The 18218-nt window shown below is 46.7% G+C and overlaps 1 long non-coding RNA gene across 1 annotated transcript in view; it reads right to left on the minus strand.

Annotated features, from left to right (window-relative positions):
• Window positions 1-17163, minus strand: part of LOC125774535 (uncharacterized) — a 35605-nt gene extending 18442 nt beyond the window's left edge. The window contains exon 1 of the long non-coding RNA XR_007421019.1: window positions 16753-17163. This is a non-coding gene — a long non-coding RNA (uncharacterized LOC125774535). The remainder of the gene's footprint in view (window positions 1-16752) is intronic.
• Between the last annotated feature and the right edge of the window lie 1055 nt (window positions 17164-18218).

The raw sequence follows: 18218 nt of genomic DNA on the forward strand, positions 1-18218 counted from the left end.
CAAGACACCTTAGCCAAGACACCTTAGCTAAGACACATTAGCCAAGACACCTTAGCCAAGACACATTAGCCAAGACACATTAGCCAAGACACCTTAGCCAAGACACATTAGCCAAGACACATTAGCCAAGACACCTTAGCCAAGACACATTAGCCAAGACACCTTAGCCAAGACACCTTAGCCAAGACACCTTAGCCAAGACACTTTAGCCAAGACACATTAGCCAAGACACATTAGCCAAGACACATTAGCCGAGACACCTTAGCCAAGACACCTTAGCCAAGACACCTTAGCCAAGACACATTAGCCAAGACACATTAGCCAAGACACATTAGCCATGACACCTTAGCCAAGACACCTTAGCCAAGACACATTAGCCAAGACACATTAGCCAAGACACCTTAGCCAAGACACCTGAGCAGAGACACATTAGCCAAGACACCTAAGCCAAGACACATTAGCCAAGACACATTAGCCAAGACACCTTAGCCAAGACACCTTAGCCAAGACACCTTAGCCAAGACACCTTAGCCAAGACACATTAGCCAAGACACATTAGCCAAGACATATAAGCCAAGACACCTTAGCCAAGACACATTAGCCAAGACACATAAGCGAAGACACCTTAGCCAAGACACATTAGCCAACACACATAAGCCAAGACACCTTAGCCAAGACACCTTAGCCAAGACACCTTAGCCAAGACACCTTAGCCAAGACACATTAGCCAAGACACATTAGCCAAGACACATTAGCCGAGACACCTTAGCCAAGACACATTAGCCAAGACACCTTAGCCAAGACACCTTAGCCAAGACACATTAGCCAAGACACATTAGCCAAGACACCTTAGCCAGGACACGTTAGCCAAGACACATTAGCCAAGACACCTTAGCCAAGACACCTTAGCCAAGACACCTTAGCCAAGACACATTAGCCAAGACACATTAGCCAAAACACATTAGCCAAGACACATTAGCCATGACACCTTAGCCAAGACACATTAGCCAAGACACATTAGCCAAGACACATTAGCCAAGACACCTTAGCCAAGACACCTTAGCCAAGACACCATAGCCAAGACACTTTAGCCAAGACACATTAGCCAAGACACATTAGCCAAGACACCTTAGCCAAGACACCTTAGCCAAGACACCTTAGCCAAGACACATTAGCCAAGACACCTTAGCCAAGACACCTTAGCCAAGACACATTAGCCAAGACACATTAGCCGAGACACATTAGCCAAGACACCTTAGCCAAGACACCTTAGCCAAGACACATTAGCCAAGACACATTAGCCAAGACACATTAGCCAAGACACCTTAGCCAAGACACCTTAGCCAAGACACCTTAGCCAAGACACATTAGCCAAGACACATTAGCCAAGACACCTTAGCCAAGACACGTTAGCCAAGACACCTTAGCCAAGACACATTAGCCAAGACACATTAGCCAAGACACATTAGCCGAGACACCTTAGCCAAGACACCTTAGCTAAGACACATTAGCCAAGACACCTTAGCCAAGACACATTAGCCAAGACACATTAGCCGAGACACCTTAGCCAAGACACCTTAGCTAAGACACATTAGCCAAGACACCTTAGCCAAGACACATTAGCCAAGACACCTTAGCCAAGACACCTTAGCTAAGACACATTAGCCAAGACACCTTAGCCAAGACACATTAGCCAAGACACATTAGCCAAGACACCTTAGCCAAGACACATTAGCCAAGACACATTAGCCAAGACACCTTAGCCAAGACACATTAGCCAAGACTCCTTAGCCAAGACACCTTAGCCAAGACACCTTAGCCAAGACACTTTAGCCAAGACACATTAGCCAAGACACATTAGCCAAGACACCTTAGCCAAGACACATTAGCCAAGACACATTAGCCGAGACACCTTAGCCAAGACACATTAGCCAAGACACCTTAGCCAAGACACATTAGCCAAGACACATTAGCCAACACACCTTAGCCAAGACACCTTAGCCTAGACACCTTAGCCAAGACACCTTAGCCAAGACACCTTAGCCAAGACACCTTAGCCAAGACACTTTAGCCAAGACACCTTAGCCAAGACACCTTAGCCAAGACACATTAGACAAGACACCTTAGCCAAGACACATTAGCCAAGACACATTAGCCAAGACACCTTAGCCAAGACACCTTAGCCAAGACACCTTAGCCAAGACACATTAGCCAACACACCTTAGCCAAGACACCTTAGCCTAGACACCTTAGCCAAGACACCTTAGCCAAGACACCTTAGCCAAGACACCTTAGCCAAGACACTTTAGCCAAGACACCTTAGCCAAGACACCTTAGCCAAGACACATTAGACAAGACACCTTAGCCAAGACACATTAGCCAAGACACATTAGCCAAGACACCTTAGCCAAGACACCTTAGCCAAGGCACCTTAGCCAAGACACATTAGCCAAGACACCTTAGCCAAGACACCTTAGCCTAGACACCTTAGCCAAGACACCTTAGCCAAGACACCTTAGCCAAGACACCTTAGCCAAGACACTTTAGCCAAGACACCTTAGCCAAGACACCTTAGCCAAGACACATTAGACAAGACACCTTAGCCAAGACACATTAGCCAAGACACATTAGCCAAGACACCTTAGCCAAGACACCTTAGCCAAGGCACCTTAGCCAAGACACATTAGCCAAGACACATTAGCCAAGACACATTAGCCAAGACACCTTAGCCGAGACACCTTAGCCAAGACACCTTAGCCAAGGCACCTTAGCCAAGACACATTAGCCAAGACACCTTAGCCAAGACACATTAGCCAAGACACATTAGCCAAGACACCTTAGCCAAGACACATTAGCCAAGACACCTTAGCCAAGACACCTTAGCCAAGACACTTTAGCCAAGACACATTAGCCAAGACACATTAGCCAAGACACCTTAGCCAAGACACATTAGCCAAGACACCTTAGCCAAGACACCTTAGCCAAGACACATTAGCCAAGACACCTTAGCCAAGACACATTAGCCAAGACACATTAGCCAAGACACATTAGCCAAGACACCTTAGCCAAGACACATTAGCCAAGACACCTTAGCCAAGACACATTAGCCAAGACACATTAGCCAAGACACATTAGCCGAGACACCTTAGCCAAGACACCTTAGCCAAGACACCTTAGCCAAGACACCTTAGCCAAGACACATTAGCCGAGACACATTAGCCAAGACACCTTAGCCAAGACACCTTAGCCAAGACACCTTAGCCAAGACACATTAGCCAAGACACATTAGCCAAGACACCTTAGCCAAGACACAGTAGCCAAGACACATTAGCCAAGACACCTTTGCCAAGACACAATAGCCAAGACACTTTAGCCAAGACACATTAGCCAAGACACATTTGCCAAGACACCTTAGCCAAGATACCTTAGCCAAGACACCTTAGCCAAGACACCTTAGCCAAGACACATTAGCCAAGACACCTTAGCCAAGACACCTTAGCCAAGACACATTAGCCAAGACACATTAGCCGAGACACCTTAGCCAAGACACCTTAGCCAAGACACCTTAGCCAAGACACATTAGCCAAGACACATTAGTCGAGACACATTAGCCAAGACACATTAGCCGAGACACCTTAGCCAAGACACATTAGCCAAGACACCTTAGCCAAGACACATTAGCCAAGACACATTAGCCAAGACACATTAGCCAACACACCTTAGCCAAGACACCTTAGCCTAGACACCTTAGCCAAGACACCTTAGCCAAGACACCTTAGCCAAGACACCTTAGCCAAGATACTTTAGCCAAGACACCTTAGCCAAGACACCTTAGCCAAGACACATTAGACAAGACACCTTAGCCAAGACACATTAGCCAAGACACATTAGCCAAGACACCTTAGCCAAGACACCTTAGCCAAGGCACCTTAGCCAAGACACATTAGCCAACACACCTTAGCCAAGACACCTTAGCCTAGACACCTTAGCCAAGACACCTTAGCCAAGACACCTTAGCCAAGACACCTTAGCCAAGACACTTTAGCCAAGACACCTTAGCCAAGACACCTTAGCCAAGACACATTAGACAAGACACCTTAGCCAAGACACATTAGCCAAGACACATTAGCCAAGACACCTTAGCCAAGACACCTTAGCCAAGGCACCTTAGCCAAGACACATTAGCCAACACACCTTAGCCAAGACACCTTAGCCTAGACACCTTAGCCAAGACACCTTAGCCAAGACACCTTAGCCAAGACACCTTAGCCAAGACACTTTAGCCAAGACACCTTAGCCAAGACACCTTAGCCAAGACACATTAGACAAGACACCTTAGCCAAGACACATTAGCCAAGACACATTAGCCAAGACACCTTAGCCAAGACACCTTAGCCAAGACACCTTAGCCAAGACACATTAGCCAAGACACATTAGCCAAGACACATTAGCCAAGACACCTTAGCCGAGACACCTTAGCCAAGACACCTTAGCCAAGGCACCTTAGCCAAGACACATTAGCCAAGACACCTTAGCCAAGACACATTAGCCAAGACACATTAGCCAAGACACCTTAGCCAAGACACATTAGCCAAGACACCTTAGCCAAGACACCTTAGCCAAGACACTTTAGCCAAGACACATTAGCCAAGACACATTAGCCAAGACACCTTAGCCAAGACACATTAGCCAAGACACATTAGCCAAGACACCTTAGCCAAGACACATTAGCCAAGACACCTTAGCCAAGACACATTAGCCAAGACACATTAGCCAAGACACATTAGCCAAGACACCTTAGCCAAGACACATTAGCCAAGACACCTTAGCCAAGACACATTAGCCAAGACACATTAGCCAAGACACATTAGCCGAGACACCTTAGCCAAGACACCTTAGCCAAGACACCTTAGCCAAGACACCTTAGCCAAGACACATTAGCCGAGACACATTAGCCAAGACACCTTAGCCAAGACACCTTAGCCAAGACACCTTAGCCAAGACACATTAGCCAAGACACATTAGCCAAGACACCTTAGCCAAGACACAGTAGCCAAGACACATTAGCCAAGACACCTTTGCCAAGACACAATAGCCAAGACACTTTAGCCAAGACACATTAGCCAAGACACATTTGCCAAGACACCTTAGCCAAGATACCTTAGCCAAGACACCTTAGCCAAGACACCTTAGCCAAGACACATTAGCCAAGACACCTTAGCCAAGACACCTTAGCCAAGACACATTAGCCAAGACACATTAGCCGAGACACCTTAGCCAAGACACCTTAGCCAAGACACCTTAGCCAAGACACATTAGCCAAGACACATTAGTCGAGACACATTAGCCAAGACACATTAGCCGAGACACCTTAGCCAAGACACATTAGCCAAGACACCTTAGCCAAGACACATTAGCCAAGACACATTAGCCAAGACACATTAGCCAACACACCTTAGCCAAGACACCTTAGCCTAGACACCTTAGCCAAGACACCTTAGCCAAGACACCTTAGCCAAGACACCTTAGCCAAGACACTTTAGCCAAGACACCTTAGCCAAGACACCTTAGCCAAGACACATTAGACAAGACACCTTAGCCAAGACACATTAGCCAAGACACATTAGCCAAGACACCTTAGCCAAGACACCTTAGCCAAGGCACCTTAGCCAAGACACATTAGCCAACACACCTTAGCCAAGACACCTTAGCCTAGACACCTTAGCCAAGACACCTTAGCCAAGACACCTTAGCCAAGACACCTTAGCCAAGACACTTTAGCCAAGACACCTTAGCCAAGACACCTTAGCCAAGACACATTAGACAAGACACCTTAGCCAAGACACATTAGCCAAGACACATTAGCCAAGACACCTTAGCCAAGACACCTTAGCCAAGGCACCTTAGCCAAGACACATTAGCCAACACACCTTAGCCAAGACACCTTAGCCTAGACACCTTAGCCAAGACACCTTAGCCAAGACACCTTAGCCAAGACACCTTAGCCAAGACACTTTAGCCAAGACACCTTAGCCAAGACACCTTAGCCAAGACACATTAGACAAGACACCTTAGCCAAGACACATTAGCCAAGACACATTAGCCAAGACACCTTAGCCAAGACACCTTAGCCAAGACACCTTAGCCAAGACACATTAGCCAAGACACATTAGCCAAGACACATTAGCCAAGACACCTTAGCCGAGACACCTTAGCCAAGACACCTTAGCCAAGGCACCTTAGCCAAGACACATTAGCCAAGACACCTTAGCCAAGACACATTAGCCAAGACACATTAGCCAAGACACCTTAGCCAAGACACATTAGCCAAGACACCTTAGCCAAGACACCTTAGCCAAGACACTTTAGCCAAGACACATTAGCCAAGACACATTAGCCAAGACACCTTAGCCAAGACACATTAGCCAAGACACATTAGCCAAGACACCTTAGCCAAGACACATTAGCCAAGACACCTTAGCCAAGACACATTAGCCAAGACACATTAGCCAAGACACATTAGCCAAGACACCTTAGCCAAGACACATTAGCCAAGACACCTTAGCCAAGACACATTAGCCAAGACACATTAGCCAAGACACATTAGCCGAGACACCTTAGCCAAGACACCTTAGCCAAGACACCTTAGCCAAGACACCTTAGCCAAGACACATTAGCCGAGACACATTAGCCAAGACACCTTAGCCAAGACACCTTAGCCAAGACACCTTAGCCAAGACACATTAGCCAAGACACATTAGCCAAGACACCTTAGCCAAGACACAGTAGCCAAGACACATTAGCCAAGACACCTTTGCCAAGACACAATAGCCAAGACACTTTAGCCAAGACACATTAGCCAAGACACATTTGCCAAGACACCTTAGCCAAGATACCTTAGCCAAGACACCTTAGCCAAGACACCTTAGCCAAGACACATTAGCCAAGACACATTAGCCGAGACACCTTAGCCAAGACACCTTAGCCAAGACACCTTAGCCAAGACACATTAGCCAAGACACATTAGTCGAGACACATTAGCCAAGACACCTTAGCCAAGACACCTTAGCCAAGACACATTAGCCAAGACACCTTAGCCAAGACACCTTAGCCAAGACACATTAGCCAAGACACATTAGCCAAGACACCTTAGCCAAGACACCTTAGCCAAGACACATTAGCCAAGACACATTAGCCGAGACACATTAGCCAAGACACCTTACCCAAGACACATTAGCCAAGACACCTTAGCCAAGACACCTTAGCCAAGACACCTTAGCCAAGACACATTAGCCAAGACACCTTAGCCAAGACACATTAGCCAAGACACATTAGCCAAGACACATTAGCCAAGACACCTTAGCCAAGACACCTTAGCCAAGACACCTTAGCCAAGACACCTTAGCCAAGTTACATTAGCCAAGACACATTAGCCAAGACACATTAGCCAAGACACCTTAGCCAAGACACCTTAGCCAAGACACCTTAGCCAAGACACATTAGCCAAGACACATTAGCCAAGACACCTTAGCCAAGACACAGTAGCCAAGACACATTAGCCAAGACACCTTTGCCAAGACACAATAGCCAAGACACTTTAGCCAAGACACATTAGCCAAGACACATTTGCCAAGACACCTTAGCCAAGATACCTTAGCCAAGACACCTTAGCCAAGACACCTTAGCCAAGACACATTAGCCAAGACACATTAGCCGAGACACCTTAGCCAAGACACCTTAGCCAAGACACCTTAGCCAAGACACATTAGCCAAGACACATTAGTCGAGACACATTAGCCAAGACACCTTAGCCAAGACACCTTAGCCAAGACACATTAGCCAAGACACCTTAGCCAAGACACCTTAGCCAAGACACATTAGCCAAGACACATTAGCCAAGACACCTTAGCCAAGACACCTTAGCCAAGACACATTAGCCAAGACACATTAGCCGAGACACATTAGCCAAGACACCTTACCCAAGACACATTAGCCAAGACACCTTAGCCAAGACACCTTAGCCAAGACACCTTAGCCAAGACACATTAGCCAAGACACCTTAGCCAAGACACATTAGCCAAGACACATTAGCCAAGACACATTAGCCAAGACACCTTAGCCAAGACACCTTAGCCAAGACACCTTAGCCAAGACACCTTAGCCAAGTTACATTAGCCAAGACACATTAGCCAAGACACATTAGCCGAGACACATTAGCCAAGACACCTTAGCCAAGACACCTTAGCCAAGACACCTTAGCCAAGACACATTAGCCAAGACACCTTGGCCAAGACACCTTAGCCAAGACACCTTAGCCAAGACACCTTAGCCAAGACACATTAGCCAAGACACCTTAGCGAAGACACCTTAGCCAAGACACCTTAGCCAAGACACATTAGCCAAGACACATTAGTTAAGACACCTTAGCCAAGACACATTAGCCAAGACACATTAGCCAAGACACATTAGCCAAGACACCTTAGCCAAGACACCTTAGCCAAGACACATTAGCCAAGACACCTTAGCCAAGACACATTAGCCAAGACACATTAGCCAAGACACATTAGCCAAGACACCTTAGCCAAGACACCTTAGCCAAGACACCTTAGCCAAGACACCTTAGCCAAGACACCTTAGCCAAGACACTTTAGCCAAGACACATTAGCCAAGACACCTTAGCCAAGACACATTAGCCAAGACACCTTAGCCAAGACACCTTAGCCAAGACACATTAGACAAGACACCTTAGCCAAGACACATTAGCCAAGACACATTAGCCAAGACACCTTAGCCAAGACACATTAGCCAAGGCACCTTAGCCAAGACACATTAGCCAAGACACATTAGCCAAGACACCTTAGCCGAGACACCTTAGCCAAGACACCTTAGCCAAGGCACCTTAGCCAAGACACATTAGCCAAGACACCTTAGCCAAGACACATTAGCCAAGACACATTAGCCAAGACACCTTAGCCAAGACACATTAGCCAAGACACCTTAGCCAAGACACCTTAGCCAAGACACTTTAGCCAAGACACATTAGCCAAGACACATTAGCCAAGACACATTAGCCAAGACACATTAGCCAAGACACCTTAGCCAAGACACATTAGCCAAGACACATTAGCCAAGACACCTTAGCCAAGACACCTTAGCCAAGGCACCTTAGCCAAGACACATTAGCCAAGACACATTAGCCAAGACACCTTAGCCGAGACACCTTAGCCAAGACACCTTAGCCAAGGCACCTTAGCCAAGACACATTAGCCAAGACACCTTAGCCAAGACACATTAGCCAAGACACCTTAGCCAAGACACCTTAGCCAAGACACATTAGCCAAGACACATTAGCCGAGACACCTTAGCCAAGACACCTTAGCCAAGACACCTTAGCCAAGACACATTAGCCAAGACACATTAGGCGAGACACATTAGCCAAGACACCTTAGCCAAGACACCTTAGCCAAGACACATTAGCCAAGACACCTTAGCCAAGACACCTTAGCCAAGACACATTAGCCAAGACACATTAGCCAAGACACCTTAGCCAAGACACCTTAGCCAAGACACATTAGCCAAGACACCTTAGCCAAGACACCTTAGCCAAGACACATTAGCCAAGACACCTTAGCCAAGACACATTAGCCAAGACACCTTAGCCAAGACACCTTAGCCAAGACACATTAGCCAAGACACCTTAGCCAAGACACATTAGCGAAGACACCTTAGCCAAGACACCTTAGCCAAGACACATTAGCCAAGACACCTTAGCCAAGACACATTAGCCAAGACACATTAGCCAAGACACCTTAGCCAAGACACATTAGCCAAGACACCTTAGCCAAGACACATTAGCCAAGACACCTTAGCCAAGACACATTAGCGAAGACACCTTAGCCAAGACACCTTAGCCAAGACACATTAGCCAAGACACCTTAGCCAAGACACCTTAGCCAAGACACATTAGCCAAGACACCTTAGCCAAGACACATTAGCCAAGACACATTAGCCAAGACACATTAGCCAAGACACCATAGACAAGACACCTTAGCCAAGACACATTAGCCAAGACACCTTAGCCAAGACACCTTAGCCAAGACACATTAGCCAAGACACATTAGCCGAGACACCTTAGCCAAGACACCTTAGCCAAGACACCTTAGCCAAGACACATTAGCCAAGACACATTAGGCGAGACACATTAGCCAAGACACCTTAGCCAAGACACCTTAGCCAAGACACATTAGCCAAGACACCTTAGCCAAGACACCTTAGCCAAGACACATTAGCCAAGACACATTAGCCAAGACACCTTAGCCAAGACACCTTAGCCAAGACACATTAGCCAAGACACATTAGCCGAGACACATTAGCCAAGACACCTTAGCCAAGACACCTTAGCCAAGACACCTTAGCCAAGACACATTAGCCAAGACACCTTAGCCAAGACACATTAGCCAAGACACATTAGCCAAGACACATTAGCCAAGACACCTTAGCCAAGACACCTTAGCCAAGACACATTAGCCAAGACACCTTAGCCAAGACACATTAGCCAAGACACATTAGCCAAGACGCATTGGCCGAGACACATTAGCCAAGACACATTAGCCAAGACACATTAGCCAAGACACCTTAGCCAAGACACATTAGCCAAGACACCTTAGCCAAGACACATTAGCGAAGACACCTTAGCCAAGACACCTTAGCCAAGACACATTAGCCAAGACACCTTAGCGAAGACACCTTAGCCAAGACACCTTAGCCAAGACACATTAGCCAAAACACATTAGCCAAGACACCTTAGCCAAGACACATTAGCCAAGACACCTTAGCCAAGACACATTAGCCAAGACACATTAGCCAAGACACATTAGCCAAGACACATTAGCCAAGACACATTAGCCGAGACACCTTAGCCAAGACACCTTAGCCAAGACACCTTAGCCAAGACACATTAGCCAAGACACATTAGCCAAGACACATTAGCCATGACACCTTAGCCAAGACACCTTAGCCAAGACACATTAGCCAAGATACATTAGCCAAGACACATTAGCCAAGACACATTAGCCAAGACACCTTAGCCAAGACACATTAGCCAAGACACCTTAGCCAAGACACATTAGCCAAGACACATTAGCCAAGACACCTTAGCCAAGACACATTAGCCAAGACACCTTAGCCAAGACACCTTAGCCAAGACACATTAGCCAAGACACATCAGCCAAGACACCTTAGTCAAGACACCTTAGCCAAGACACATTAGCCAAGACACCTTAGCCAAGACACATTAGCCAAGACACCTTAGCCAAGACACCTTAGCCAAGACACATTAGCCAAGACACATTAGGCGAGACACATTAGCCAAGACACCTTAGCCAAGACACATTAGCCAAGACACATTAGCCAAGACACATTAGCCAAGACACATTAGCCAAGACACCTTAGCCAAGACACCTTAGCCAAGACACATAAGCCAAGACACCTTAGCCAAGACACATTAGCCAAGACACATTAGCCAAGACACATTAGCCGAGACACATTAGCCAAGACACATTAGCCAAGACACATTAGCCAAGACACCTTAGCCAAGACACATTAGCCAAGACACCTTAGCCAAGACACATTAGCGAAGACACCTTAGCCAAGACACCTTAGCCAAGACACATTAGCCAAGACACCTTAGCCAAGACACCTTAGCCAAGACACATTAGCCAAGACACCTTAGCCAAGACACATTAGCCAAGACACATTAGCCAAGACACATTAGCCAAGACACCTTAGCCAAGACACCTTAGCCAAGACACATTAGCCAAGACACCTTAGCCAAGACACCTTAGCCAAGACACATTAGCCTAGACACATTAGCCGAGACACCTTAGCCAAGACACCTTAGCCAAGACACCTTAGCCAAGACACATTAGCCAAGACACATTAGGCGAGACACATTAGCCAAGACACCTTAGCCAAGACACCTTAGCCAAGACACATTAGCCAAGACACCTTAGCCAAGACACCTTAGCCAAGACACATTAGCCAAGACACATTAGCCAAGACACCTTAGCCAAGACACCTTAGCCAAGACACATTAGCCAAGACACATTAGCCGAGACACATTAGCCAAGACACCTTAGCCAAGACACATTAGCCAAGACACCTTAGCCAAGACACCTTAGCCAAGACACCTTAGCCAAGACACATTAGCCAAGACACCTTAGCCAAGACACATTAGCCAAGACACATTAGCCAAGACACATTAGCCAAGACACCTTAGCCAAGACACCTTAGCCAAGACACATTAGCCAAGACACCTTAGCCAAGACACATTAGCCAAGACACATTAGCCAAGACACATTAGCCGAGACACATTAGCCAAGACACATTAGCCAAGACACATTAGCCAAGACACCTTAGCCAAGACACATTAGCCAAGACACCTTAGCCAAGACACATTAGCGAAGACACCTTAGCCAAGACACCTTAGCCAAGACACATTAGCCAAGACACCTTAGCGAAGACACCTTAGCCAAGACACCTTAGCCAAGACACATTAGCCAAGACACATTAGCCAAGACACCTTAGCCAAGACACATTAGCCAAGACACCTTAGCCAAGACACATTAGCCAAGACACATTAGCCAAGACACATTAGCCAAGACACATTAGCCAAGACACATTAGCCGAGACACCTTAGCCAAGACACCTTAGCCAAGACACCTTAGCCAAGACACATTAGCCAAGACACATTAGCCAAGACACATTAGCCATGACACCTTAGCCAAGACACATTAGCCAAGACACATTAGCCAAGACACATTAGCCATGACACCTTAGCCAAGACACATTAGTCAAGACACATTAGCCAAGACACCTTAGCCAAGACACCTTAGCCAAGACACATTAGCCAAGACACCTTAGCCAAGACACATTAGCCAAGACACATTAGCCAAGACACATTAGCCAAGACACCTTAGCCAAGACACCTTAGCCAAGACACCTTAGCCAAGACACATTAGCCAAGACACCTTAGCCAAGACACCTTAGCCAAGACACCTTAGCCAAGACACCTTAGCCAAGACACATTAGCCAAGACACATTAGCCAAGACACCTTAGCCAAGACACATTAGCCATGACACCTTAGCCAAGACACATTAGCCAAGACACATTAGCCAAGACACATTAGCCAAGACACCTTAGCCAAGACACATTAGTCGAGACACATTAGCCAAGACACCTTAGCCAAGACACCTTAGCCAAGACACATTAGCCAAGACACCTTAGCCAAGACACATTAGCCAAGACACATTAGCCAAGACACATTAGCCAAGACACATTAGCCATGACACCTTAGCCAAGACACATTAGTCGAGACACATTAGCCAAGACACCTTAGCCAAGACACCTTAGCCAAGACACATTAGCCAAGACACCTTAGCCAAGGCACATTAGCCAAGACACATTAGCCAAGACACATTAGCCAAGACACCTTAGCCAAGACACCTTAGCCAAGACACCTTAGCCAAGACACATTAGCCAAGACACCTTAGCCAAGACACCTTAGCCAAGACACCTTAGCCAAGACACCTTAGCCAAGACACATTAGCCAAGACACATTAGCCAAGACACATTAGCCAAGACACATTAGCCATGACACCTTAGCCAAGACACATTAGCCAAGACACATTAGCCAAGACACATTAGCCATGACACCTTAGCCAAGACACATTAGTCGAGACACATTAGCCAAGACACCTTAGCCAAGACACCTTAGCCAAGACACATTAGCCAAGACACCTTAGCCAAGACACATTAGCCAAGACACATTAGCCAAGACACATTAGCCAAGACACATTAGCCAAGACACCTTAGCCAAGACACCTTAGCCAAGACACCTTAGCCAAGACACCTTAGCCAAGACACATTAGCCAAGATACATTAGCCAAGACACATTAGCCAAGACAAATTAGCCAAGACACCTTAGCCGAGACACATTAGCCAAGACACCTTAGCCAAGACACATTAGCCAAGACACATTAGAAAAGACACCTTAGCCAAGACACATTAGTCAAGACACCTTAGCCAAGACACCTTAGCCAAGACACATTAGCCAAGACACATCAGCCAAGACACCTTAGTCAAGACACCTTAGCCAAGACACATTAGCCAAGACACATTAGCCGAGACACCTTAGCCAAGACACATTAGCCAAGACACCTTAGCCAAGACACATTAGCCAAGACACCTTAGCGAAGACACCTTAGCCAAGACACCTTAGCCAAGACACATTAGCCAAGACACATTAGCCAAGACACATTAGCCAAGACACATTAGCCAAGACACCTTAGCCAAGACACCTTAGCCAAGACACATTAGCCAAGACACCTTAGCCAAGACACATTAGCCAAGACACATTAGCCAAGACACATTAGCCGAGACACATTAGCCAAGACACATTAGCCAAGACACATTAGCCAAGACACCTTAGCCAAGACACATTAGCCAAGACACCTTAGCCAAGACACATTAGCGAAGACACCTTAGCCAAGACACCTTAGCCAAGACACATTAGCCAAGACACCTTAGCCAAGACACCTTAGCCAAGACACATTAGCCAAGACACCTTAGCCAAGACACATTAGCCAAGACACCTTAGCCAAGACACATTAGCCAAGACACCTTAGCCAAGACACCTTAGCCAAGACACATTAGCCAAGACACCTTAGCCAAGACACCTTAGCCAAGACACATTAGCCAAGACACATTAGCCGAGACACCTTAGCCAAGACACCTTAGCCAAGACACCTTAGCCAAGACACATTAGCCAAGACACATTAGGCGAGACACATTAGCCAAGACACCTTAGCCAAGACACCTTAGCCAAGACACATTAGCCAAGACACCTTAGCCAAGACACCTTAGCCAAGACACATTAGCCAAGACACATTAGCCAAGACACCTTAGCCAAGACACCTTAGCCAAGACACATTAGCCAAGACACATTAGCCGAGACACATTAGCCAAGACACCTTAGCCAAGACACATTAGCCAAGACACCTTAGCCAAGACACCTTAGCCAAGACACCTTAGCCAAGACACATTAGCCAAGACACCTTAGCCAAGACACATTAGCCAAGACACATTAGCCAAGACACATTAGCCAAGACACCTTAGCCAAGACACCTTAGCCAAGACACATTAGCCAAGACACCTTAGCCAAGACACATTAGCCAAGACACATTAGCCAAGACACATTAGCCAGGACACATTAGCCAAGACACATTAGCCAAGACACATTAGCCAAGACACCTTAGCCAAGACACATTAGCCAAGACACCTTAGCCAAGACACATTAGCGAAGACACCTTAGCCAAGACACGTTAGCCAAGACACATTAGCCAAGACACCTTAGCGAAGACACCTTAGCCAAGACACCTTAGCCAAGACACATTAGCCAAGACACATTAGCCAAGACACCTTAGCCAAGACACATTAGCCAAGACACCTTAGCCAAGACACATTAGCCAAGACACATTAGCCAAGACACATTAGCCAAGACACATTAGCCAAGACACATTAGCCGAGACACCTTAGCCAAGACACCTTAGCCAAGACACCTTAGCCAAGACACATTAGCCAAGACACATTAGCCAAGACACATTAACCATGACACCTTAGCCAAGACACCTTAGCCAAGACACATTAGCCAAGATACATTAGCCAAGACACATTAGCCAAGACACATTAGCCAAGACACCTTAGCCAAGACACATTAGCCAAGACACCTTAGCCAAGACACATTAGCCAAGACACATTAGCCAAGACACCTTAGCCAAGACACATTAGCCAAGACACCTTAGCCAAGACACCTTAGCCAAGACACATTAGCCAAGACACATCAGCCAAGACACCTTAGTCAAGACACCTTAGCCAAGACACATTAGCCAAGACACATTAGCCAAGACACCTTAGCCAAGACACATTAGCCAAGACACATTAGCCAAGACACCTTAGCCAAGACACATTAGCCAAGACACATTAGCCAAGACACCTTAGCCAAGACACATTAGCCAAGACACATTTGCCGAGACACATTAGCCAAGACACCTTAGCCAAGACACCTTAGCCAAGACACATTAGCCAAGACACCTTAGCCAAGACACATTAGCCAAGACACATTAGCCAAGACACATTAGCCAAGACACATTAGCCAAGACACCTTAGGCAAGACACCTTAGCCAAGACACATTAGCCAAGACACATTAGCCGAGACACCTTAGCCAAGACACCTTAGCCAAGACACATTAGCCAAGACACCTTAGCCAAGACACCTTAGCCAAGACACCTTAGCCAAGACACATTAGCCAAGACACATTAGCCAAGACACCTTAGCCAAGACACATTAGCCAAGACACCTTAGCCAAGACACATTAGCCAAGACACCTTAGCCAAGACACATTAGCCAAGACACCTTAGCCAAGACACCATAGCCAAGACACTTTAGCTAAGACACATTAGCCAAGACACATTAGCCAAGACACATTAGCCAAGACACCTTAGCCAAGACACCTTAGCCAAGACACATTAGCCAAGACACCTTAGCCAAGACACCTTAGCCAAGACACCTTAGCCAAGACACATTAGCCAAGACACATTAGCCAAGACACATTAGCCAAGACACCTTAGCCAAGACACATTAGCCAAAACACATTAGCCGAGACACCTTAGCCAAGACACATTAGCCAAGACACCTTAGCTAAGACACATTAGCCAAGACACATTAGCCAAGACACATTAGCCAAGACACATTAGCCAAGACACATTAGCCAAGACACCTTAGCCAAGACACATTAGCCAAGACACTTTAGCCAAGACACCTTAGCCAAGACACCTTAGCCAAGACACCTTAGCCAAGACACCTTAGCCAAGACACATTAGCCAAGACACCTTAGCCAAGACACATTAGCCAAGACACATTAGCCGAGACACCTTAGCCAAGACACATTAGCCAAGACACCTTAGCCAAGACACATTAGCCAAGACACATTAGCCAAGACACATTAGCCAAGACCCCTTAGCCAAGACACCTTAGCCAAGACACATTAGCCAAGACACCTTAGCCAAGACACCTTAGCCAAGACACTTTAGCCAAGACACATTAGCCAAGACACCTTAGCCAAGACACATTAGCCATGACACCTTAGCCAAGACACCTTAGCCAAGACACCTTAGCCAAGACACCTTAGCCAAGACACCTTAGCCAAGACACCTTAGCCAAGACACCTTAGCCAAGACACCTTAGCCAAGACACATTAGCCAAGACACATTAGCCGAGACACCTTAGCCAAGACACCTTAGCCAAGACACCTTAGCCAAGACACATTAGCCAAGACACCTTAGCCAAGACACCTTAGCTAAGCCACATTAGCCAAGACACCTTAGCCAAGACACATTAGCCAAGACACATTAGCCAAGACACCTTAGCCAAGACACATTAGCCAAGACACATTAGCCAAGACACCTTAGCCAAGACACATTAGCCAAGACACCTTAGCCAAGACACCTTAGCCAAGACACCTTAGCCAAGACACTTTAGCCAAGACACATTAGCCAAGACACATTAGCCAAGACACATTAGCCAAGACACATTAGCCAAGACACCTTAGCCAAGACACATTAGCCAAGACACCTTAGCCAAGACACCTTAGCCAAGACACTTTAGCCAAGACACATTAGCCAAGACACCTTAGCCAAGACACATTAGCCATGACACCTTAGCCAAGACACCTTAGCCAAGACACCTTAGCCAAGACACCTTAGCCAAGACACCTTAGCCAAGACACATTAGCCAAGACACCTTAGCCAAGACACATTAGCCAAGACACATTAGCCAAGACACATTAGCCAAGACACATTAGCCAAGACACCTTAGCCAAGACACATTAGCCAAAACACATTAGCCGAGACACCTTAGCCAAGACACATTAGCCAAGACACCTTAGCTAAGACACATTAGCCAAGACACCTGAGCCAAGACACATTAGCCAAGACACATTAGCCAAGACACATTAGCCAAGACACATTAGCCAAGACACATTAGCCAAGACACTTTAGCCAAGACACCTTAGCCAAGACACCTTAGCCAAGACACCTTAGCCAAGACACCTTAGCCAAGACACCTTAGCCAAGACACATTAGCCAAGACACCTTAGCCAAG

Source organism: Anopheles funestus, unplaced genomic scaffold (assembly GCF_943734845.2).
Source record: "Anopheles funestus unplaced genomic scaffold, idAnoFuneDA-416_04 scaffold_19_ctg1, whole genome shotgun sequence".
Lineage (NCBI taxonomy): Eukaryota > Metazoa > Arthropoda > Insecta > Diptera > Culicidae > Anopheles > Anopheles funestus.